At 43.2% G+C, this 26,567-nt stretch overlaps 1 long non-coding RNA gene across 4 annotated transcripts; it reads left to right on the top strand.

Moving 5' to 3' along the window:
* On the top strand, positions 1-25,278 carry LOC147347752 (uncharacterized). 4 transcript variants are annotated; one of them, XR_015152552.1, is made up of 6 exons: positions 1-867; positions 11,267-11,590; positions 15,660-15,755; positions 16,192-16,283; positions 16,965-17,074; positions 19,121-25,278. It is a non-coding gene; the product is annotated as an uncharacterized LOC147347752 (long non-coding RNA). The 4 variants fall into 4 exon arrangements; XR_015152553.1 differs by lacking the exon at positions 1-867 and adding an exon at positions 879-1,501; XR_015152554.1 differs by lacking the exon at positions 16,192-16,283.
* Positions 25,279-26,567: the final 1,289 nt, after the last annotated feature.

The raw sequence follows: 26,567 nt of genomic DNA, 5'->3' as shown, positions 1-26,567 counted from the left end.
GACAGATACACGTGAAGGGAGGTAATGTGGAGACACGGGAGAGCACTACCAACAAGACAAGGAATGCCTGAGGCTGCTGGAAGCAGGAGAAAATAATGGAACAGATTTTCCCTCCCAGCCTGTGTGTGTGTGTGTGTGTGTGTGTGTGTGTGTTGCTTAGTCGTGTCTGACTCGTTGCGACCCCGTGGACTGAAGCCCTCCAGACTCCTCTGTCCATGGGGTTCTCCAGACAATACTGGAGTGACTTGCTGTGCCATCCTCCAGGGGATCTTCCCGACCCAGGGACTGAACTTGAGTCTCCTGGGTCTCCTGCATTGGCAGGGGGGTTCCCTTACCACTAGTGCCGCCTGTGAAGCGCTCCCAGCCCTCAGGAAGAACCAACCCCGCGGGCACCTCGATCTCAGTGTTCCAGCCTGCAGAACGGGGAGGAAGGAAATTTCTGTTGTCCAAGTCACCCTGTTTGTGGTACTTGGTTAACCACAGCCTTGGGAAGCTAGTACAAACTTCTCCGTCAGACTTTGAATTACCTGCACACAGGGACTTGGAGTTATTAATCCTGGGATCCCTAGCACCTGGCAACCTCCCTGGATGTTTGCAGAAATCTGAGGATCAATTCCGTAGTTCAGAGGCTTGAAGTGCCTTCTAAGGCAAGCTTTGCTCAGGCTTTAAGCTGGAAGACAGAGGCTACAAAGGACAGAGAACAGAGAGGCTGGAATTGGTAGACATTGGAATTTTGCCCAAGATTTTACCGTCACCGTCCACCCTCCACTCCCAAATCATGACACTTCTTTCTCTGTACAGAGACCCCCCCCCCAGCAAGATTCCAAGATCCAAGTTCATTTGTGTTTACAGCCATCACAAACAAGGGTGAGTGAGAACACCATGTCCTTGCCCTGGGTCCTGCCCCCATTCCTTCCCTGGGGTTTGGCTACCCCACAATTGCATAGGAAACTCTTGTTTCTTATTATTTAAAGGTTAACTTGAAATTCATTTCTGATGAGAAAAGTCACAGAACTCTGGAGAGCTGTGCTTGAGTAAATGTTTTACCTTAGGTTAGCCTCCAATTCCAAAAACTTTGAAAGCTATAAAACTGGAGCGATGGATTTCTGTGGTTCCCTGACCAATTCAGATATTTGTAATAAGAATAATAGAGCAAAAGATAGCACAACCTCAGATTTTTTTCCCTTTACTCAGCTGAAAATTAAACCAGACAGGCAATTACCAAGGTTTTGCCATAATATATAATATGTGTACACCACATTTACGGCATATTTCATATTACATGGTTATTATTCTGCATTTTCATCCAATCATCTTATTAGCTCTGGCATTTTTATGTGGTGAATGACTACAAGCTAAAAGTCAAGTGGGAAAGTCACTGGTGGAGAAATAAAACACAGACTCAATAAAATAGGGCCCATTAAAAAGTGTGACCACCTTTACAATGGACCACAGCTGGGGGTGTGGACAATGAGCTTTTGAAGACCCGGAAAATACTAAGGTGAGAAACACCATCTCTAATACCATCTTTCCTACTCCAGTTCTGTAATTCATCCTAATATGATACACAATCATTCCCTATTCGTCTTTCTCAAGAATCATGGTTAGATGGCTTTGTGAGTGGTTTTGTAATGTTCTATGCACTTAACTAAAAAAAAAAAAAATTCACAAGAGGAGAGCACCATGCTAAATCATATTTTTACATATAAAATATATTTAAGTATATATTTTTAGACCTTAGAGAATGCCATTGTATATTCTGACATGTTATTAGAGGAAAATGAAACTGCTCTATTAAATTCTAAAAATAAACTTGGGTCTATTTTTTGTAGCTCATTCAACTGATTTTCTAACTTATGAGTCATTTGGTGCTTTTGGTGTTTGATGTCATTTACTTGAAGCTAAGTTGAATCCTATTTTGGGTATATAAGCAAAGAAATGAAGGATTATAGTAAATCAGCCTGCTATTCAGACTAAAAAATATTTTTCCTAACAGTGTTTGGTCCATCATTTCTTTTGCTTTCTTTCCTCTTTCTAAATTTCCAAACTTCCTTTGTCTTTTCTTCTGGAGCTGAAGTTTTGTTTTCTTTGGTTTCTTTCTTTCTCACTTGCTCTAACTTTCCCCACTTTTTCCTTCTGGAGTTAATGTAACCATCACCACTGAGAAGTCTGGAGTTTTCTATCCTGCAGATAAATATCGCTCAGCTAAGCAGGTTTGAGGGTAAAATCCAGCTTCTTAATCATATTCTAAAAAGTAGGATTGGTAGAGAAAAGCTCTGCTTTTTTTCCCCCAGTGTAGGAGAAAGTGGTCATGTGAAGTATATTAAAACTGAAGGATCTAGATATCACTTATTGGCACCATAACTTATACACAAGTTATCATCTGTTATAATTACCGTATATTCTGACTTCGAGAACAAAAAACCAGCATGTATATGCTATGAGCAATTCTATTCTGACCCACCAAAGAGTAGCAAATGACAAAGCAATCTGTTGAAATATGTTAACTTCTTTTCTATAATCACTAGGTATAGTGAGCTAGTGAAACTCAGGATGTGGAACCATTTATTTCTGCTCTGTAACTTAATGTCTAGCTCACAATAAGGCTTCAAAGGTCAAACTGAATCAAACTAAATGAGTAAACTCTTGATCAAAATCAAATCTGTAGCTGTCTATTGGAATAGACTTTGCTGCTTCCCTTAAATTCTGAGGAATTCCTTGTAATCTTTGAGTAACCTGATACAGAGCCTAGGCACTTGATTCTAGTCTTTTATTTTCTTATAACTTACTGTAAACTTTGAAGAAATTACAGATTCAGTGTTGTCTTAGTAGACAGAGCTTGTATATGTACTATACTGCTTGCGGGCATGCTCAGTCACATCTAACTTTTTGCGAGCCCATAGACTGTTGCTTGCCAGGCTCCCCTGTCCATGGAATTTTCCAGGCAAGAGTACCAGAGTGGGTTGCCATTTCCTTCTCCAGGGGATCTGCCTGACCCAGGATTGAACATGCGTTTCCTGCACTGCAAGCAGATTCTTTAGTACTGCACTACCAGGGGAGCCCCATATGTAGAGTATAGCAGGGAATTAACCAAACCAACTCAATTCACGATGCCTGCTCTGATCAGAACAGCTACTGTGGTCAACCAGAATGGATCTTAGAGCTGCTTTTCTGTCACCAGAAACAGTAATGCATTCTTGGCCATAAATCAATGGCTGGCTTAAGGCCATCCACCGGATTGCTCAACCGTGTTCTCTGTGGTGCAATGCACTGTGTTGGAACCCCATATCCTGAATTCTTGATCCTCAGGCATGGCCAGGACACTGAACTCCAGGTCAGTTAGGAATTCCTGGCTGTTTTTAGGCATCCAGGTGGTCAGCTGAGAGGCTGTGGAATTCAAACGTGTGTTATAACAGGGCATCCAGTTCTATGCAGAGTCAGTGGGCCACATGTCACTGCTCCTGGTAGGTTATTTGGATACTTTTGGGTGATAACAGAAGCACCTATAGCCTCGTTGGATGGAAAGAACATATAAGACCTCCTTGATTCCTACCAAAAGCAGTTAAGTGTGCTGGAAACATCAGCCTAATGCCTAACATTCAGCATCAGTTATTGTTAGTATAACTTTTCACAAACATGGAGAAACATTTCTCTCCAAGAGAAAATGTAAATCCCCAGTCACCAATTCATTCTCTAAAAAGAATCAAACTTTTCTCAAGAAGGGATGAGACTGAGCAGGAGATGCCATCATTATAAAACATTTTATGACACTGCAGACGGCAGGGCAAATGAGCGTTTATGTGAAACCATTCATTTCCTGCAGTGTGGTTCCCAAGCGTTTGCTTTCTTGGAACAATGATGGGAAATTTCCTAACACGAGAAGGACTATGACGTCAGCTCCACTTACGTGTTGCTCTTCCCAGTCTTGGAAAATGTCCCATTATCCTTCATGCGTTAGATGGATCTAAAATAAGCAAGTCTAGACAGTGGAAACCATATACAAGATCTACGGTTTCTTTCCTCATTATTTAGTCCTGTAGCGTGTAAGTCACTCAATAATCTCCCTCTGATTGAAGGAAAATTAGGAACGTACACAAGGGTATAAAATACATATGTCAGGTAATAAATCTTTGGCTATATTTCTAGGTTATTCCTAGCTGCTTCAAGTCTTTTGAAGAAGCAGTTGGATATTCAATAAATGGTGCTAGGAAAACTGGACAGCTAAAGAATGAAAGTGGGCCCCTATCTTACACCATACTCAGAAGTTAACTCAAAATGGATTAAATACATGAATGTAAGGCCTGAAACTAAAATTCCTAGAAGAAAACATAGGTGATAAGCTCTTCGGCATTAGTCCTGGCGATGGCTTTTTGGATTTGGCATGAAAAGCCAAGGAAATAAAAGTAGAAATAAGCAAATGAGACTACATCAAACTAAAAAGCTTCTGCACAGAAAAGGAAACCAACAACAAAGTGAAAAGACAACCTGCTAAGCGAGAGAAAATATTGCAAATCATGTGTCTACTAAGGAGCTAGTATCCAAAATGTATAAAGAACTCATACAATTCAGTAGCAAAGAAACTCCAAACAAACAAAAAACCAATTAAAACCTGGGCAGGGACTTCCTGGTGGTCCAGTGGTTAAGAACTGGCATTCCAAAGCAGGGGATGAGTTTCAATCCCTGGTTGGGGAAGGAAGATCCCACATGCCATGGGGCAAGTAAGCCCATGCACTGTACCTACTGAGCCTGTGAGCTCGGGAACCCACATATCACAACTAAGACCCAATGCAGCCAAACAAAGAAATAAATTTATTTTTTTAAATGGGCAGAGGATCTGAGTAGACATTTTCCCAACGAAGGCATACAGAGGGCCAATAGGTACATGAAAAGGTGATCAATATCACTAATCATTATGTAAAAGCAAATCAGAACCACAGTGAGATATTATCTCATACATAACAGAATGGCTATTATCAAAAAGACAAGAAATAACGGGTTGGTGAGGGTGCAGGGGAAAGGGAACCCTCGTGCACTGTTGGTGGGACATAACTTGGGGCAGCCACTGAAGACAACAATATGAGGGTTCCTCAATAAATTAAGAATGGAACGAACTTATGATTCAGCAATTCCACTTCTGGGTCTTTATCCACAGAAAATGAAAATACTGATTTGAGAAGGTATGTGAGTGCCATGCTTAGTCGCTCAGTCATATCTGACTCTTTGCAATCCCATGGACTGTAGCCCTCCAGGCTCCTCTGTCCATGGGATTCTCCACGCAAGAAAACTAGAGTTGGTTGCCATTTCCTCCTTCAGGGGATCTTCCCAACCCAGGGATTGAAGCCAGGTCTCCCATATTGCAGGCAGATTCTTTACCATCTGAGCCACCAGGGAAGCCCATATATACCCCCATTTTCATTGTTCAGTTCAGTTCAGTCATTCAATTGTGTCCAGCTGTTTGTGACCTCATGGACTGCAGCATGCCAGGCCTCCCTGGCCCTCACCAACTCCTGGAACTTACTCAAACTCATGTCTAGGGACTTGGTGATGCCATCCAACCATCTCATCCTCTGTCGCAGCACAGAGAAAAAGGGAAATAGACAATATGAAAAGTTATGGGGATAGAATGAGAAACTACAAAATACCCGTGTGTCAGTCCCCCTTCTTGCCTTTGTTTTCTTCCTACTGATGCGCATCCTTTTGTAGTTTTTTCAGTGATGGAAAGACCCTGAGTTATAAGCTTTCTCAGGCTCAGTTTGTTTGAACTTGTCTTTACTTCACCTTTAGTCTTGATAATAATTTAGCTAGATAGAACCTTCCAGGTTGATGACTATATTCTCCCAATACATAGTCATTTTGCTATTGTTTTGGGGGCTTTACTAATGCTAATAAGAGTTTTGCTAGTCTAATTATTGGTCCTTTGTAAGTAATTTACTTTTTAATTCTGACTGCTTTAAAATTTTTCTTTGGTCTTTAGTATTCTGCTGCTAGCTACTGACCATGTGTCAGAATTTCCTTCATTTTTAAGACTGAATGATATTTGATTATAAGTGTATACCACATTCTGTTGGAGTTCTTGTTAATTTTTAACAAGGGTTCCTGCATTTTCATTTTGCACTTGTCCTGCAATTATATAGCTAGTTCTGCTTTTATTCTATCACACAAAACTTTTATTGCAAAGCTGTAAAAGAGGGACTTCCCAGGTGGCTCAGTGGATAAGAATCCATCTGCCAAAGCAGGGTTCGATGCCTGGTCCAGGAAGATTCCACGTGCCACAGAGCAACTAAGCCTGTGTGTCACAACTGCTGAGCCGGTTCTCTAGAGCCTTCGAGCCACAATTACTGAGCCTGTGTGCCCCAACTACTTAAGCCCGAATGCCCTAGAACCCATGCTCCGCAACAGGAGAAGTCACTGCAGTGAAAAGCCCACACACCGTAACTAGAGAGCAGCCCCTGCTCGCTGCAACCAGAGAAAAGCCTGTGCAAAGCAACGAAGACCCAGTGCAGGCAAAAAATAAATAAACAAAGTAAAAAAAATAAAGACAAAGAAAAACTATAAAGAAATAGAGGAAGGGAAATTAACAGTGTGTCCTTCACAAAGCTCTTCCAATAGTTCATGAGAAAATCACTCAGAAAGTTAAACCTTTCCCAGACACACAGTGTGCTCAGCGTTGGCTCCTGAACCTTGGCTTTTACCTCTCTGTGAGGTGGGCTTCCTTCTTCAAACCAGTAGGGTGTGACTCTTCACTGACCCTTGGAGAAACCTGTCCCTCCACAGTGGTAGCAATTATGTCCTAGAATGATCTCCCTACTCATGTCTACACTCAAGCAGTACGATTCCTCGGACAACCCTTGAAGCAAGACATTTCTCAACTTAAGTCTCTCTCAGACTCTCGCTGGGAGGTGGGGGGTTTCCTGAAGACAGTCCAGGATAAATCTTGGCTCTCCAAGTTCAGCACTCTTTGAGATTTCCCTGGTAGTATTATGTGCAAACATGCCTTATTATTTCTGAGTCATCTCAGAAGTAACTCCTGTCTCAGGAGAGACATTAAGTGTCAGAAATACTGCAATCAAGATCCATGTTAAGGATGAGAAACGTTTTTCTAATTACAGCAAAGTGTGCTCAGGCTGCTGAGCGACATACATTACAATGCACTGAAGTGTCAGGCTGGCCTCTGTCTCCTTCTTTATTCCACAACTTGACCAGAGGCCCACGGCACATTAAAAATGAGCCCTAACATATATCACTTTTTCAAGTAACAGAACTATTCGCTTTTTGAAGTCCTTGCTCTGGCCGCACAAAAACCTAGATGAAGCTTTGACATAACGGTTTTTCTGTACCTTAGGCAGATCACACTTTTAACCCAAATGTACCAACACTGCTTTTTGTTCTGAAAAGCCAGTCAGAATTAAAGTACTTTCCTAATTTAAAGAGATTCCCAGGGGTTGCAGGATAAGATACTGCCGGGTTATATGTGTAGGGGAGGGTATGCAGCTCATAACGTGTGTTGATGTGAAATCGAGTTGGATGACAAAATAATGGGCTTCCCTGGTGGCTCAGATGGTAAAGAAGCTGCCTGCACTGCAGGAAAAGCCTCTTAGGTTGCTGGAGTTCTAAGTATAAATGAACGAGGTCAGACCGCATGATAATAAGAATGTAGTCTGGCTTTATGATTTCACCTAGTCCTTCTGATCTGGCTCTCAGAGATTCTGTATTTTAGAATTGTTTGGACTTGGGCTGGCCAGCACAGTGGCAACTAGTGACAAGTGACTTTGGGACCCTTGAAATGTGCTGTGAGGATAACACTTGCCCTTCACTTTGAAAAGTTAGTATGCAAAAAAACACATCTCATCCATTTTTAGGAATGATATCATTTTGAACATATTGGGTTTAAAATACACTATTTAAATGAACTTGGTTTCTATTTTTTTTTTTTTAATATTTGTTATGTCTTAGTTTGCGGCCTGTAGTATCTTTAGCCAACTCTTAGTTTTGGCCTGTGGGACCTAGTTCCCTGGGTACTTAGTCACTCAGTCATGTCTGACTCTGCAACCCCATGGACCGTAGCCCACCAGGCTCCACTGTCCTTGGGGATTCTCCAGGTAAGAATACTGGAGTGGGTTGCCATGCCCTCCTCCAGGGTTTTTCCCAGCCCAGGCACTGAACCCAAGACTCCAGCATTGCTGGCAGATTCTTTACTGTCTGAGCCACCAGGGAAGCTCAACCAGGGATCAAACCCGGGCTCCCTGCATTGGGAGCATGGAGTCTTAACCACTGGACCACGAGGGAAGTCCCTCTTTCTACTATTTTAATGAGGCTACAGACCATTGACAATGACTTTTGTAGCTCTCATTACACCTCTGTTAGACAGGACTGGTTCAGAATCCAGTTAGTTTTTGATACATACCATTCAGCTTTGGACCTTTGGTGTTCACACATCTGTTCTCACCCCCAAAGACCCATCCCAGTGTGCACTCTTCTTAACTTCAGTCTCAGCAGTGAGTCCTTTGCTGGTGAGCAGCCCAGTCTGCCCTCAGCAGACTCATCTCAACACCTCTACAAGCTGTTTCCTACACAGACTTTGGGGAAAAGGGAAATCATTTTATTTCTTTGAAGAAAATACCCTCTTCCTCAATCCAAATGGACATTCCACACTGTGGGTTCTTTTTTTAAACTGAAATTTGGATTAGAGTAAGGAGTGAATTGTCAAATTTGGCAGAACATTTCTTTCTAACACCAATGAGTCTGTCAACCACACTATAAATAAATATACGATTTAAAGCCACTGATGTCTTCTTCAGTGTCTTGGCTGGACAGAGCAGGAACTGCTTATAAAGAGAAAGAGAAGATGTCAGCAAAAGCAGAATTTCACTAGACTTTATTCTAAAAAAGGCAGTTTTTTTTGTAGCAGGAGGAAGTGTACAGAAAGTTACGTGCTTGGTGGATTCAAGAGAGACTTATTAGATACAAAATTGGTTTTGCTGCTAATGCTAAAGGGCAGACAGAAGGGAGACCGAGAGGAGAGAAGCAGGTATAAGAATATTTTCTGTAGGGTTTCATTACTCAAGAATATACTCTGTGCATCAACTTTTTATTTTCTAAATGAAATGTTTTTTTCATTTTGGTACTTGGTTAATAAATAATGAGTTTAATTTTATCATATATTAAAATTCATTTGGTGTCATATTGAGCAAAAAAATGTAGAACAGGATATGCTGCTCATTCATTTTTGTTGTAAATTTTATTTAAGTTCACGTTAAGCTTGTAATTGGAGCTCATAATGAATACATCCTATGAAATACAGAATTTTGGATTCACACCTTTTTATAGCTATTATTTGAACACAAAATCCTTATTTAGGATTTTTGTTTAAGTCTGTTGTTTCTAGTAATTACTGTTGTTGTTCAGTTGCTCAGTTGTGTCTGACTCTTTGCAATCCCACGGACAGAAGCATGCCAGGCTTCCCTGTCCTTCACCATCTCCTGGAGTTTGCTCAAACTCAAGTCCACTGACTCGGTGATGCCATCCAACCATCTCGTCCTCTGTGGTCCCCTTCTCCTCATGCCTTCAACCTTTCCCAGCATGAGGATCTTTTTCAATGAGTCGTTTCTTCGCATCAGGTGGCCTAAGTTTTGGAGTTTCAGCTTCAGTGTCAGTCCTTCTAATGAATATTCAGGATTGATTTCCTATAGGATGGACTAGTTGGATCTCCTTGCAGTCCAAGAGACTCTCAACAGTCTTCTCCAACATCACAGTTTGAATTAATAAGAGGTTATTATTCTAATTTTTTCCAAGCTGATTTAGAAACTTTTGATGCATCCTGATTTTTTTTTTAGTTTTTCCTTGTGTGATATGAAATACCCTAATATCCCCTTAAAATGCAAGTGATGGGTAAGAGAACTAACATTTTCTTGAAATCACTTTATTGTAGTTACTTTATTGTGTCCAGGAGCAGTGATGGATTTTTCTGGATGTCATCCAAATGTCTTTACCGTGTTTAACGTTATAATAGGAGTCAAGTCTTTTTTTTTCCACCATAATTTCAGCTCTTGAACATATTCCAGGATATGTGTGGTGCACTGTTTGGTACTGCAGTGAAGAACACTGGTTGCCTTCCTCCCAACCCCTCCTGGGGGTTAATATTAGGAATTATAATAAGTAAATGAAAGATGGAGCCCATTTCCTGACCTCACTCATGGCCTACTTTAAAAAGCCTCAAATAACTCTGAGAAAAAAATAATACGGATTTATTTTAGTGCTTCTAAAGTTAATTGTGATAATGGTATTTCTCTGCTAGGTAAATTAACTGCTTTATTTCAAATAAAAGCCCAGATGTAATCTTGCTGACTTCAATCTACCTAATGCATCGTTAACATTGGATCGGTATTACACTCATGGAAGTTGTTATTATTGCAATTCAATCTCAACTTTAATATCACATTTATATACATCTGAATCATAGCTGAACTAGTAATAACTATATGTGCCAAGGACTGCTTACTGCTAATACACTTAATTCTCTGTCTGAGGACTTTTTCTAGCCACTGGAGTCTGATCATTCCAACAATACAAAGGTTAAGCCAGAAATGCCAGAGAATGAAAACCCTCAGAAATTGCCCACAACCCACGTCAAATAGGAAAGCGGAAGGATAAATCTCACAACTTCCCTGCCCCGTTGTTAGTTTAATTTTGAGGCATATTCTGCTCCAGTGCTCTATAAACTCTACCACTAGGGGATATTGTTAAAAATTCGTGTTCTGATTCAGGAGATTTGGGGTGGAGCTTGAGAGACTGGAAGTCTTAGAGTCTCCCAAGGTCCCCAGAGAAATCAAGTGCCACTTGCCTTCAATAAGAAGTTGCCTGATTAGTCTCCTTTAGTTTTCTTCTCTTTCCTGTTTTGCATGGCTTCATCCTCACCCTAGTGTTTCCTTCCTGCATGTGGACACTTATCTCAGAATCTGCTTCTGGGGAACCCAAATCAATAATATATGTACACATACAGTACATACCCATATATAGTCTACCGATCTAGATCCTATCTATATTCTGTCTACCTACCTATCTATCAATCATATATCTACCTATCTTCCCATCTACTCACCCCTCTGTCTATTTACCTATCATCTCGAAGAGAGCAACCCAGTGCAGTTTCTTAAAGAAGGCAGACAGCTGAAGAGCTAGAAGATAAAGAATAAAGAAATCTGGGCGAGAATAGAAAGAGTGAGTTGATGATCAACAGCTAAACTGACTTTTTCCTACTTCTATGCAGCTGTCAAGAGGATCTGATGTCTTGGAACTCTGGTTAAACAGAAGACTGGGCAGTTAGTTATGGCTGCATAAATGGTGCCTCTTCAGAAGTCCGCAGAAGGATAGCCATTCTACTAGGAAAGATGGTGAGGTCATTTCACCCGATTCCATCACTCAGGACTCGTTGTTGGGAGGGTTGACCATCCAGGTCATGGAAAGAAGGTAGGTCAGATGTTAATCTTGGAAAAGACTGAAAGCAACAGAGGCAGAGGGACACTCGGTGAGGAGACAAGGGAGGCCCTGCCACACTTGGTACTTGTGGGTCAGCTCGGCCGAGGAGAGGAAGGTGAGTGAATGGGCTTTGCAGATGGTCACCCGGGAATTTTTACTGACTCTGCAGCTAATACAACGTGCAACGTGTGCTGTTTATCTTGTGGGATCTGTGGGAGCAGAATCGGGGGTGAAATCAAAATCAAATCCCATCTCTGGCACTTCCTGGTTATGTCCCCTCAGCATGTTCCACAAACTTTCTAAGCATCAGTTTTCCCATCTATATAATGGAGACAATGCCTATCTCATAGCATTGTGATGAAAATCAAAGGAGATGTTGTGAATAAAGTAACTTGGGTTACTATAACCAGAGGATAAGAGAAGTGCCTTTATATTGGAAATATACCCAAGAATGCTGGAGAAATGGTGGGTGCTGATTTGACCAGCTTCAAGTATTGTGTACACACAGGCACACACACACGTGTTTAATATCTTGCTTGTAGAAAGCCACTGGAGTGACAATGCCCTGATGATATAAGTCGATCCCAGCTATGACATCCGAAAAATTCCACCATTGCTCTTAGCTATGCATGAAATCCCTCTGTGAACTCTCTCTTCCACCGAAGCAAACACCTGTTTCTGATGGAATGCAAAAGGCAAACTTGGTTTAAAGCTCTTGTTCCCCCTTCTTTCAGGAGTCTGTGTTCTCTGCAAAGACAGTTCCTGCCGAGGTCAGCTTGGGCTTCAGAGTCAGGCCATCCAAGTTCTCTTAGCACACAGGCTCAGTCTTGACAGTGTCCTACCGTACCTGAGAGTCTGGGGGCTGAGAGAGAAGAAGAGTCACTTTGCTTTTATCACCAAGACCCACAGATCACAGCCAGTGGTCTCACCGTTTGTGGTGGTTTCTCCCCAGGGTCCTGACGGGTTGTTATTCTGGAAGCAACATTTTGGAAGGCCAAGGACATGTCAGCTCTTAGGACTGCACGGAAGAGAGTCAGTCCTTGTTATCACCATTGGATCCCAGCGGCTCTTTCATCTCAGACTTGTGAAAGCAGCTTCTCCTCCTGAGTTCTGCCCCAGTTTCTTAATGGGCCAAGGAAGGGAGATGTTGATGGAACTCACAGATGTGGTTAGACCTCCCCAGCAGCAGTCTGGTCAGAGGTCAGCTGGTCTCTTTCCAGTAACAGGTGGCCCTTGGCCTCTATTTCTCAAGAGAGCTTGAATCAAGAGACATTCAGGGTAAAATGTGGTCACGTTGCTTTTTATGTTCTGAAAAGCCTATTTTCTATAAGCTATTTGACAGCTGACTTTTTGATAGAAGCTTGCAGGAGTAGGTGTCAGAGGTCTCAGAAGCAAAGTCTCTGCTCTTTCAGTCATGTGAGCTGCCCTTGTTTCAAATTTCAGGATGTCACAAAATATACCACACACACACTTTGTCTCATACACACTAACATACATGAGGAAGTGTGTAAGCAATCAGAAAAGGAAGCACAGAGAATTTATTATAATTATGAATAAAATAAATGAAATCTTCTTTATATCATGCTGCTGTTATGAAGGATAATCATATTAGTTAATCAGCATGCTGGACCTGAAAGTAGTTCTTGTTCGTGATGAAACATGAAATGTTTGTCCTTTGCCCATCTCCTTTCCAACCCGGAAAAATAAAAGATACGTAATTCACACATACTTGTGAAATTCTAATACATTTTAAAAGAATCGATAGGCAGAAGGTCTAATCTAAAAGACTCATATAGAAACCACTTGTCACAGAAATCTAAGTGGTCTTAATTCACGAAGAAACTCAAGCATTCCCTGCTTGCAGGGAAACAGCTCCCATGCAGACCTGACATTCATGCAGAGTGCAAAAAGTGTGAGTCGCTCAGTCGTGTCCAACTCTTGGCGGATTCTCACCTACCAGGTCTATAGCCATGGACTACAGCCCACCAGACTCCTTGGTCCATGGGATTCTCCAGGCAAGAATACTGGAGTGGGTTGCCATTCCCTTCTCCAGGGATCTTCCCAAACCAGGGGTCGAACCCCCCAGGTCTCTGGCACTGCAGGCAGATTCTTTACTAACTGAGCCACCAGGGAAGCCCAGAGTGCAATCCCAGAGACCCTGGGACGTTACCTAGAGCTCCAACGATGGCGTCAAAAACCCAGACATTACATCTGACAATTGTGTGATCCAACACGGCTGACCTGGGTGGACTCTTTCAGTACTGGCCTACTCTCCCATATGTGCAGGGGTTCAACAGGGAGCCCACCTGGGGATACAGGCATGCATGTGCCCCATGCATACCTTTTAACTTAAGAGTCATATTTGTAGCTCCCCTAGGAAAGAATCACAGGCCAGAAGGGGGTGGCCCGGACTCTTGTTTGGACTGGAGCGCACAGACAGCAGCTGCAGCCTATCAGTGAGATTGGCTGCTGACAGGAAAAAGCATTAACAATTTCATCGGGTCTTATAGATCAGGAACAACAGCACACCCTTCCCCAACTGGTGGCCACCAGGGTACCTGTAGTGGTTTGATTGAAGTCAGTATTTTAAAAAATGTTTTAAAAGTGGCAAAATATGGGTAACATAAAATTCACCATCTTAATCACTTTTAAGTACACTTTTAAATCACTTTTAAGTTCAGTCGTTTTAAGTACACTCACCATGCTGTGCAAGCAGTCCCCAGAACTCTCTTTATTTTGCAAAACTGAAACTCTGTATCCATTAAACAATAACTCCCATTTCCTGTCTCCCCCAGCAGTGGAAACCACTCTTCTGTGTTCTGTCTCTGAAGGTCACTCCCCTAGGTATCTTACATAAGTGGAATCATACAGCATTTGTCCTTTTTTAAAAAAAATTTTATTAGTATTATTTTTTACTTTACAATATTGTATTGGTTTTGCCATACATCAACATGCATCCGCCACGGGTGTACATGTGTTTCGCATCCTGAACCCCCCTCCCACCTCCCTCCCCGTACCATCCCTCTGGGTCATCCCAGTGCACCAGCCCCAAGCTTCCTGTATCCTGCATCGAACTTGGACTGGCGATTCGTTTCTTATATGATATTATACACGTTTTAAGCATTTGTCCTTTTGTGAATGGCTTATTTCACTTAGCATTGCGCCCTCAAGGTCTGTCTATGTTATATAGCATGTGTTAGAATTTCCTTTTAAAGGCTGAATAGTGTTCCATTTATGCATATACCACATTTTGATCATCCACTGATCTGCTATGAAGACTTGGATTGCTTCTTTTGGCTTTTGTGAATAATGCTGCTATAAACATGGGTGTATGGAATCAGCACTTCTAATTAAAACAGGAAAGGCTCAGATTCCCTTTCATGACGAGCTTATGAAATGGAGGGTTATGTCTGATCCTCAAGAAGTGGTGTTTTATGGAGAGTGTAAAACTGGTTCATTTCAGGAAGCTCTTTTGGCCCACTATCCTCACTGATATAGCTGAGGGGGGATTGGGAAATCTATGGGCATGGAGCAGAAAAGAAGCTAATTGGTCTGTAAATCTATCTCAGTTTTGATCTCTGTCTCCTTTCCACTAAATGTTCATTGTTCCCGCCAACAGGCACCGAATGAGAAATATTACTCAAGAGTTCTACCTTTATTGGTACAACTGTATTGGCTAATTCTTGCAAAGTGCCTAAAACGTTCCAAAAACATTCTTAACTATTACACTCTGAGTATACCTGTTGTACAAGCAGGAAATGAGTCAGAAAGTGGCAAAGCACCTGGCCCAGAGTACACAGCCGGTCGGGGTATTGGAACACCAGCAGTTTTACTCTAGAATTCATGCATTTTACCATCACACGACATGTATCTCACTCTTTCCAATATATGAATAGGTGTGCATAGATGTATACCTATAATAAATATTTTTTGACCATCAGCAATGAAAGAAGGAGGGCTTCCCGGGTGGCACTAGTGGTAAAGAACCACCCTGCCAATGCAGGAGACATAAGAGACATGGGTTTGATCCCTGGGTTGGGAAGGGCATGGCAATCCCCTCTAGTATTCTTGCCTGGCGAATCCCATGGACAGAGGAGTCTGAAGGGCTACAGTCCATTGGGTCACAAAGAATTGGGCATGATCGAAGCAAATTAAATAACCCTGCTTATCTAACTTACATGCAGAGTACATCACGCAAAATGCTGGGCTGAATGAAGAGCGCTACATCGGTTACGGCTGATGAATCTACATGGACTCAGCGCCATCACCCAATGGCCAAGGTTCGAGTTAGGGCTCACCTTTGCTGTTGTACGTTCTGTGGGTTTGAGCAACTGTAAAATGGCTCTGTTGGTAAAGAATCCGTCTGCCAGTGCAGGAGTAGCTGGTTCAATCCCTGGATAGGGAGGATCCCCTGGAGAAGGAAATGGCAACCCACTCCAATACTCTTGCCTGAAAATCTCATGGACAGAGGAGGCTGGTGGGCCACAGTCATAGGGTCGCGAGGAGCGGGACACAACTGAGCGACTAAAGCACCGCCACCATAGTGACATAAGCCTCGATGTCTAAGGACGGTGGACGCACAGGTTGCTTTTCCTCGTGGTTCTCTTGTTTATTGCCCGTGGTGGGAAGTCCGAGGCCAGTATCCAGATCAGCAGTGTGGAGGTGCTGGTGCTTTCCCAAAGGGGAAAACTAACTGCAGAAACTGCCATTTTCCAGGGCTGGATCACCATCTCTGACTTGGAAGAAGTGGCCACCAGCTCCTGCTTTCATGTGGTAGCTCAGGATTTCTGACATCTTTTCTCGAATAAGTAGGTCCCTCCTTGGGAGTGGGTACCACGTCTCCTGCCAACTCTTAAGTCGGATTATGTTTTCCCCTGAGGCCAACTCTGCTTATGACTGAACTATTCAGTTACTGCTCTAAAGCACTGTTCTCACATTTTAAAGGGTAATTACTGAACATTTGCATTTTTTTTAAGTTCTCAGAACTGCTTTTCTCAGTTATCTGCACTATCTGCTGTGAGGACATATTCTCATTGTGGAGATGAAACCAAGTGTGAAATAGGGTAGCGACGGGTGAAGAGGTGAAGGTGAATTTTGGTTCAAGTTGAGAATTCACAGGCCTTGGTCTACTGAGCCATATTTCCCACGCTTACTATCTGTGAAACAGCAGCTGTGAGGTGGAACTCTGAGAAATATGCTCAATAAAGTTCAAGATTTTAAAAGAATCAACCTCTCCCTTCCCCTTCTTCTTTAAAAAAAATTTTTTTTTTCTTTTTTTTCCATCTGGCTGCACAAGACCTCAGTCACAGCACGTGGGATCTCTGACCTTTGTCGCAGTCTGTGAAACTCTTAGTTGCGACATGTGGGATCTAGTTCCCTGATCAGGGATCGAACCTGGGCCCCCTGCATGGGGAACTCAGAGTCTCAGCTACTGACCACCAGGGAAGTCCCCCCTTCTTCTGATACAGCATCTGTCGTACTCCTTGCAGCTTCCTGGACTCCTCGGCTTGAATACCTTGTGACGGGGAGATCACTACCTCATAAGCCACTCATCTCAGATCCAAGTATCTCTTCTTGACGGAAGGTGTTCCTTCTTCAGGTAAAAATCCCAGGTGGTGCTGGATTCTACCTAAAGAACCCGCCTGCCAATGCACAAGCCTCAGGAGTCACATTTTTGATCCACGGGTCGGAGGGTTCTGGAGGAGGGCATGGCAACCCCACTCCAGTATTCTTGCCTGGAGAATCCCATGGATAGAGGAGCCTAGCGGGCTATAGTCCATGGGGTCACACAGAGTCAGACACGACTGAAGTGACTTAGTACACACGCTGTGTCCCTAAGAGTCTGCTCCTTGGTCCTTGAAACTTGGCCAGCATCTTGGGACAAAGAGTTTTAGAAGCGGTTTTTAAAGGGGAAAATGTTGCATGCCTGAGCAGCCAGATCATTGCCTCTGAAGTTCATGAGCCTTATTCATATAACTGATAAGTCAGGTGAGTTCTCTGTTTCTCAGGGAACTGTCACTTCGCTTTTTACCTCCGTCGCTTTCTTTGATTTCCCCCTGGCATCTTCCTTCTCTTGTAGATGTTTCTTTGTCTCTCAAGTTTATATTTCTCCCTGTGATGCTTTTCTATTTTTATCTTTTTACTTCTTTTTCTTTTCTCCTATTTGCTTTTCCCCTCAATTTTAATGAATAGTTATTAGACCCCTATTTCAGATTAAGGAATGTGCTTTGTTCAGTCACTAAATCGTGTCCAGCTCTTTGTGACCCCATGGACTACAGCACGCCAGGCTTCCCTGTCCTTCACTATCTCCTGGAGTTTGCTCAGACTCATGTCCATTGAGTCGGTGATGCCACCCAACCATCCTCTAGTGCTCTAGGTACATAAAGAAGTATAGAGAAAGCCTCTGCCCTTCAAGAAAATGAGTTCTTCTGTAGAGTCTGCTATCTCTCTTTAATTAACCACAACAGAAAACAGTTATTTTCCCCGGCTTTGTCTTTTGTTCTTCATAGTTAGTTGGGGAAAAAGCAAATTAAACATGTTCTATCTCTTGTTGGAAGGAACACAAGGAAAATCTAAGTGGGTTTACTTTTTGTGCCTTTATGTGACACTCAGCCTTTCACTTTTTACATCAATGGGACTCGGCTGAAAAACATGTTTTTCTCCATACCTGCATTACCCCCTTTTCTTTGACATGACAAAAATGTTAGGAAAAGGCTCAAATACTCTAGAGACCCTATTGGTTTTTCTATGTTATCAGTAAGCAATGGCGAATGGTTGGCTTATATTCAACCTGCTGGTTCTTCATAGAGTGAATTGTTTGAAGCCAGTGGTCCTCAACTTGAGCCTGCCTCAGCATCACCTAGACACCCAGTCAAAGCACCCACTTCTGGGTCCTACTCCCAGAGTTTCTGATTGGGCAAATCTGGGGTGCTAGTGAAAGAGTTACTCCCTCAGTCATGTCTGACTCTGCGACCCCATGCACTGTAGCCCCCAGGTTCCCCTGTCCATGGGATTCTCCAGGCAAGAATACTGGAGTGGGCTGCCATTCCCTCTCCAGGGGATCTTCCCGACCCAGGGATGGAACCCAGGTCTGCTGCATTGCGGGTGGATTCTTTACCATCTGAGCCACCAAGCCTGGGGAAGGGTTGGAGAATATGTTTTTCTAACAAGTTCTGGAGTGATGCTGCTGCTGGCCTGGGGACCGCATGCTGAGAACCACTGAATTCAACTGAGCCTTGATAGTTAAGAGGCAGCTTTGCCAGTAGGGGACTGGCGGCAGGGGTAGTCACTTCTGCTCATTTTTACAGTTCAGAACAGTGAACCTTAAAAAAGTTTTAAATAAAAATATTTTAGATACACTGTTCTTATGGACATGTTTTCTGTATGAGTGAGAAGGATCGTCCTCCAGAACCTCAGGACTTCAGCCTCGCCCAGACCCCAAGGGCAGGAGGACCCTCCTTCATGCCCCTTGGTGTGCACAGCCCATCCCCTACCGTGCCGTGCACCACTAACCAGGTTTTAGGTCAGCTCTGAGATACTGTTTTTTTTCTAAGCAAAGGAGCAAAAACATGAGCATGACTCAGGTTATAAAATGTTGGTTTTTAAGGACCCGCTCTCACTCTTTTTTCTTTTCTTTAATTTAAAGATATCCAACCTCCGCAAACGATCCTGCTGTGACTTCCGCTGGCATCATGTTTGTCTGAGTTTTGGATTCCACAGTAAGATCATGATTTAAAAGCCAAAGAAAACAGCAACCTTAAAAGTCAGAGTTTCATCTAGACCCTGGCTGTGGACAGACCAGCGGTGGAGGTGTGGGCATACGTATCTGTACACGCATGTGTGGTGTCTGCACATCCTTGCAAAGGGCAGGTGTGTGTGGGGAGAAGTGCAGAGCTCTGGTCTACCCAATCACGGAACATACAGATATGTTAGCATTTCACATCCCCGAGGATCAGAATGATAGCTGGGCTTGGTGACACAGGGAAGAGTTCTAGAATTTAAAACTCCTACAGATCATAGTTAAATGTTATTCAATGAATTTAAACCTCCAAGAAAACAATTCTATTACTTTGATGCTTTCCAGTCCAATCTGTAATAGCAAACTTATTGCTCTGGTTCTCAAATGAGAACCTTTTTGATGTTCTGAGACACACTGTAAGTTGTTGTGATACTTCCCGTCTGAACTATAAAAACAATTCACTGTGAGTATTGACAATATTTCACTTACAAACATTATACTATCTTTTACAATTTATTTAGCAGACTTACCTTCAGACCCCAGTTTAGTGGTGCAAGGGAACACTTCATCTCAATTTATTTAGTCTTGTCTAGGCCATGGCACCCCACTCCAGTACTCTTGCCTGGAAAATCCCATGGATGGAGGAGCCTGGTAGGCTGAAGTCCATGGGGTCTCGAAGAGTTGGACATGACTGAGCGACTTCACTTCCACTCTTCACTTTCATGCATTGGAGAAGGAAATGGCAACCCGCTCCAGTGTTCTTGCCTGGAGAATCCCAGGGACGGGGGAGCCTGGTGGGCTGCCGTCTATGGGGTCTCACAGAGTCGGACACGACTGAAGGGACTTAGCAGCAGCAGCAGCATGGGTACGATGGCAGTTGGACTTGGCAGAACTGGAGAGATTCTGACACACACGTGTGCCTGGAAGAGAGGAGATTTAAAATGTTACAACCACAGAACAGAGAATGGGACGTCCCAACTTTATTCTGAATTACCTCTGTAATTTTCCCAAAATGAGAATATCACAGCAGGCCACTTCATCCGTTGTCTTCTTTGGTCTTTCAAAGAACGTCTGTTTCGGAGATAAAGACAGAGATCCTGGAGACAATCTAACTGATGAGGAAAGTAATTCCTTGTCCGAGAATCAGGCTAACCCAGAATAAAGTGAATCTTGTTCTCCTTGATGACCGTTAGTAACCTGTGCATTATTGAATCTTGAATAAATATCTGAACTTATCAAATTCTGAGCACCTGAGATCAGATTTCAAAAGCTACAAATGCACAGAGCTTTCCCTCATATATTCTGGTGTAAGGTATGAGGTAAGGCTGAGGCTTCGGGATCTTTTTAAAGCTTCTCAATTGATTCTAGTGCACAGCCAGGTCTGGGAACCACCCTGAGAGAGAGTATGAGAGAGAGAAAGAGAGAGAGAGACTTCCCCAGTGGCTCAGATGTAAAACATCTGCCTGCAATGTGGGGGACCCGGGTTCGATCCCTGGGTTTGGAAGATCCCTCTGGAGAAGGAAATGGCAACCCACTCCAGTACCCTTGCCTTGAAAATCCCATGGAGAGAGGAGCCTGGTGGGCTGCAGTCCATGGGGTCCCAAAGAGTTGGACACAACTGAGTGACTTCACTTTCACTTTTCTGGTATGAGAACACAGAGGGGAGACCCACTGATCTTCCAGGAGAAAAGGAGGTCTGGGAAGACTTCACAGAGAAGGTAACACTTAAGCTGGGCTCAGAAGCATGAATACGATTTCGACAAGTGCACAAGCCATTTCTAGGTAGAGAAGAAACCACAGTAGGTCCTGGGAGGTGTAAGAATTCAAGGCAAGTTTGGGGAGGCAGGGCAGCACGCTGTGATCACACAGGGCTACATCAGATGATGTACGTGGAATGAGAAGGAAAGAAGGGAGTTTCAAAAAGAAAACTGGCGGCCAAGGACACACTGTCCTGAGTGCTACATCAAAAATTTGAATTTTAGTGCAGGCAGTGGAAAATCATCAATTTTTATTTTAAGGAATTTTTTTTTTCAAAAAAGAATCTGTATTCTAGAAATGTAATTTGTGAAATGCCATGAAAGATAAAGTGAAATAAAAAGAGACAGAAAGCAGAGTCTTCATTATTGGGGCTATCCAACAGACCAGAAAAGAAATAGTCAGGGTCTGATTTTAAAAAATGACAGTGAGGCACTCCCCTGGCAGTAAAGTGGCTAAGATTCCAAGCTTCCAGTGCAAGAGGCTTGGGTTTGATCCCTGGTCAGGAAACTAAGATCCCACATGTCACATCAATTCAGTTCAGTCGCTCAGTCAAGTGATCTGAGTGACTTGACTGAGTGACTTTCCCTCATCCAGCTATAAGCCCCTCCAGGGTAGAGTTCATGACTTATTTGTCTTTATGTTCCCCAAATAGCATACTTCCTGCTTTATAGCAGGTGCCCAATGAATTCTTATTGAAAATACTCCCTTTTCTTAAGGAAACAAGAGTTTGGATCAACTTCTGAGAGTGAAGGAGTAAAGAACAGGGTGAGAGCTTGAGAAAAGAGATTAAGTTCAGAAACCCCAGTGCTGGAGAACAGGAAACTGGCTGGCTAAGGATCTATATAAGGACTGTTGGGTAAAAGTCTGTACCAGCGGAGAAAGAGGAGGCTTATCCCATTTGTGTAAGAGCAGTGAGAAGTTAATAATGATGCAGGCACCGCCTTGTGTGTGCTTTGTGAGCTAAGTCGCTTCAGTCGTGTCTGACTCTGCGACTCCCGACTCTCTGGACGGTAGCCCACCAGGCTCCTGTGTCCGTGGGATTCTCTAGGCAGGAACACTGGAGTGGGTTGCCAATAAGGCAGGCATAGCCTTATAAGAGCAAAAATCCAAGTTGAGGCTTTCAGAGAGATTTGCTCTGCGAATTCTCTGAAGATTGTGTCTCACGTATTGGTGAGCTTGGAGCCCTGAAGTCAGGTCAGCCCCCCTCATCCGAAGAGACACCCTTCAGTGTGTCTGAGAAAGTGATGTATGTGCTGTGACCGCCTCCTCCTGGCCCCCTGGCATGGGAACAGTCAGAACCCCCTTCTGCTGGAAGAAGGTCACAGTCCAAGAAGACAGGTAAACCAGGGGTCGGAGCACACAGGGCTTCAAGGATGCCAACTGGCTTTGCCGCGTCGGGAGATTTCTCACACTCCCTGGGCCAAGTCTCCTGTTTTGTAACAATTCAGTCAAGGGTTTTTACTGAAGTAGACAAGCATGAAATGCATTTTCCAGAGAAGTTTCCGAAGTGGGGGAAAGTTCATGGCTCAGAAGCACCGGTGGGTAATGAAGGGAGACTGCAAACTTCTGTTTTTCTTTATAAAAAAGAAAAATAAGAGTTTACCAGGTTTTAAAACCTAAATCTAAAACTTGTGCTGTGTCCTTGACTCTTAACCCACCTTCTTCTCTAACCCTGATGTTGCAAGCTTATTTGAGGCTGCTTCAAAATGCCCCAAGTGGGTGACCGTGGCGCCAGTCGGCAGCAGGACACTCTTGGAAATGCGTGCAGGCTGGCTTCCCTTTGCAGGGACCTCAGCTCTGTGACTCCCCTCCAGCCCAGAGTCACAGCTACCCAGAGGGACTCACTGAGAGCAGGCAAATCTAGTGAAGGCTGCTTGCCTTAACCGGCTGGTGAGCCCTCATTATAAGTCTTGATTAAACTGCTGTGTATTGTCAGGAACTCATCTTTCCCTCACCTAAAACCAAATGCTAGCCTTAAGGATGAAGAAACAAAACTAAGACAAATCTGGCCATCACTCTCTGCTTTGGGCATTAACCTATTCAGCCCGTGGCTTTGATATGCAATCAAGCACAAATGAATGTTAGGTTCCCAGATTTACGAGAAAAAAAATTAATAAAAATACAAATACAGCTTTATAAAACAAGCCAAGTGAAAATGCTTTGACTCATCCTAGTCCACCACCTAGCCAATCTGCTGGTTCTCAGATCTAGTTCCATTGTCTGACCTTGAGTAAGATATTTAATAAGTCACTGAGACTCAATTATCTCTATTTTTAAATTGAAGGATAATTGCTTTACAGAATTTTGTTGGTTTCTGCCAAGTATCAACATGAATCAGCCATAGGTATACATATGACCCCTCCCTCTTGATCAATTTTCTCTAAATTGGATTAGTAACACCTCTTTGGAAGTGTTATGAGAATTAAGTAACATATATAAAGTATGGAAAGTGAAAAGTGAAAGTGAAGTCGCTCAGTCATGTCCAACTCTTTGTGAGCCGGATGACTGTAGCCTACCAGGCTCCTCTGTCCATGGGATTTTCCAGGCAAGGGTACTGGAGTGGGTTGCCATTGCCTTCTGCAGGGCATCTTCCCAATCCAGGGCTCAAAGCCGGGTGTCCCGTATTGCAGGCAGACGCTTTACCATCTGAGCCACCAGGGAAGCATTAAGTATGGAACACCTTGATAAATGTCTACTTCTGTTCCCTTCAAACTGCCTCTTGGGATTACTCCTGTATCTCTTTTAAAATAGCCATACCATCTGGCAATCCCACTCCTGGGCATATAGACAGAACTCTAATTTGAAAAAGGTACATGCACCCCTGTGTTCATAGCAGCACTATCTATAATAGCTGGTCATGGAAACAGCCTAAATGTCCATCGACAGATAAATGGATAAAGATGTGCTATAGGTGAATTCTGACCATCGTTTTCTTGACTACGCAGCCCAAGAGCCTGAGCTCAAGAGCTTCAACCAGCTCAGGAATGGACCCTCCTCCGCAAACTCTGCCTTCCTCTCCTTGTCTTTCCTTCTTTCTTTTTCTTTCCTTCCAGTAAAGAAGTATTTTATATTGACTCTTTTATCCCGCTTTGCAACATCTTATATTTATCATTTCTCTACTACATTTTAGAGGTACTTCTTTGATATTTTTCAAGAGTATCAAATGTAGTGTCTTCCCCTGACTCTTCGCTTTTGCAGGCATTGTTTCAAGTCAGGATTTAGAATTGCTGAGTTGTATGTTTGAAGCAACGCACCTGTTAGTTGAAAATTTGTTTCATTTTTTACTTTAGAATTATACACAAATTTTTTTATGATACAGTGTGTCACAAAACACAGATGGTTCAGCATCCATTTATATTATGAGCTCATAGCATTACATCAGTGTTTTGTAGACACAAGTTCATAGGTTGCAATGAGTTTCACATCAGCATCTTTATTTTGTAATTCTTAAGAAGACTTAGTGTTATGTAATCCTGAGACCACTGTACTTGAAATAAACAAAAATGTTAATTTTGTAGCATTTTTAGCATCTTGATAATTGAAAATCACATATGGGCAGCCCTAAATCTTCCATAGTACTTCTCATTCCAAATTCAGATAAAATAAAACTCACAAAGCAGACAGAAAATAGAAAAATTAAAATTTGCTCATGAAACCCTGCTGGCTCTCCTAACTGAATCTTTGATTAAGGGATACACAGCTGCAAAGCTAAGATTTAAAAGCCAGGACCTCCCTCTAATTATTAAAGTTCCACATCTTCTTTGAACAGAAGCTGCAAATGACACACGTTTCTTCCTCCAATGGTCAGATACCTTACCAAGGAGCAGACTGGCAGACAATCAAGGAAAAACAAATGGCTTGAATAATCTTAAAAACGGATTCATTCACTCAACAAATACTTATTGAACATCTACTGTGGCTAGGCATTTTTCTAGACAGCAGCGGCACAGGAATGAGTGAGACAGAGCAAGTCCTTACTCTTAGAGAGCTCACGTTCTTGTGGGAGACGAGTGACAGCAAATGAGAGACAGACAAGCCTGTAATTACAGCCTGTAGTCAGGGCTTTGCTGGGAATGAACTGGGTGTGCTGATGAGAGAGAGCACGTCCTTTGAACAGAATCGTCAGGAAGGTTTGATCTCAGGAGCTATGCTGCTGCTGCTAAGTCGCTTCAGTTGTGTCTGACTCTGTGCGACCCCATAGATAGCAGCCCACCAGGCTCCCCCGTCCCTGGGATTCTCCAGGCAAGAACACTGGAGTGGGCTGCCATTTCCTTCTCCAACGCATGAAAGTGAAAAATGAAAGTGAAGTCGCTCAGTCGTGTCCGACCCTCAGCGACCCATGGACTGCAGCCCACCAGGCTCCTCCATCCTCTTTCCAGGCAAGAGTACAAGAGTGGGAGACCTGAGAAATATGAAGGTGCCCACTGAGCAAAGGGATGAAGGGAGGCACAAGAAGACAGCCAGCAAGGCTGGCAGAGAGGAAGTGAGGGAGAAAGTACACTCTCAAGTCATGATTTCCACCAACAAGTAAGAGCAGGATGTGCATCTGGAAGAATCCCATTGAATCATCAGCCCAATATACAATATACAATCAGGCCGATATACAAAAGGAATGTGTTGTGTGGGGACTGATGGGAGGGCAAACTTAGCATATTAAAAAGCAGAGACATCACTTTGTTGACAAAATCTGTATAGTCAAAGTTATGGTTTTTCACGTAGTCATATACGGAGGTGACAGCTGGACCATAAAGAAGCCTGACTGATGCTTTCGAATTGTGGTGTTGGAAAAGACCCCCAAGAGTCTCTCGGACTGCAAGGAGTTGAATCCAGTCAATCCTAAAAGAAATCAAGTCTGAATATTCATTGGAAGGACTGACGCTGACACTGAAGCTCCAATATTGTGGTCACCTGATGCGAAGAGCCGACTCACTGGAAAAGACCCTGATGCTGAGAAAGACTGAAGGCAAAAGAAGAAGGGGGCAGCAGAGGATGAGATGGTTAGATAGCACTGACTCAATAAACGTGAGCTTGAGCAAACTCTGGGAGACAGTGGAAGACAGAGCTGCCTGGCGTGTTGCAGTCCATGGGGTCTCAAAGAGTAGGACGTGACTTAGCAACTAAACAACACCAAGCACGGGGTGTACATTCCTGGTGCAGCATGGACAGCGTGAATAGAGAACTTGGCACTTTAAGCGTAATCTAAGATATCTGTTCCTACCAGTTCCTAAAGACCAGTGCTTAGGTCTTTAGGGTGGCGGGCTAGACAGACACAAATTTTAAAGACAGCTTCAAATGTGTGCGTGTGTGTGCTAAGCTGCTTCAGTGGTGTCCGACTCTTTGTGACCCTATGAACTATAGCCCGTCAGGCTCCTCTGTCCATCGATTTCTCCAGGCAAGAATACTGGACTGGGTTGCCATTCCCTTCTCCAGGGGATCTTCCCCACCCAGGAGTCGAACCCAGGTCTCCCATATTGTAGGGAGATTCTTTACTGTCTGAGCCACCAGGGAAAATCCATTCAAATGTGTGATGAATGTTAAATTCCTGTTGGAAGTAAACATCACTACTCTTGCAATTATCAGTGGAAAGTATTTCTGA

The sequence above is a fragment of the Bos grunniens genome, chromosome 23 (assembly GCF_055505025.1).
Source record: "Bos grunniens cultivar Pamir isolate PY7600 chromosome 23, Bosgru_T2T1.0, whole genome shotgun sequence".
Classification (NCBI taxonomy): Eukaryota; Metazoa; Chordata; class Mammalia; order Artiodactyla; family Bovidae; genus Bos; species Bos grunniens.
The sequence above is the reverse complement of the archived record's forward strand: the minus strand, read 5'-3'. Positions and strand labels throughout refer to the sequence as shown.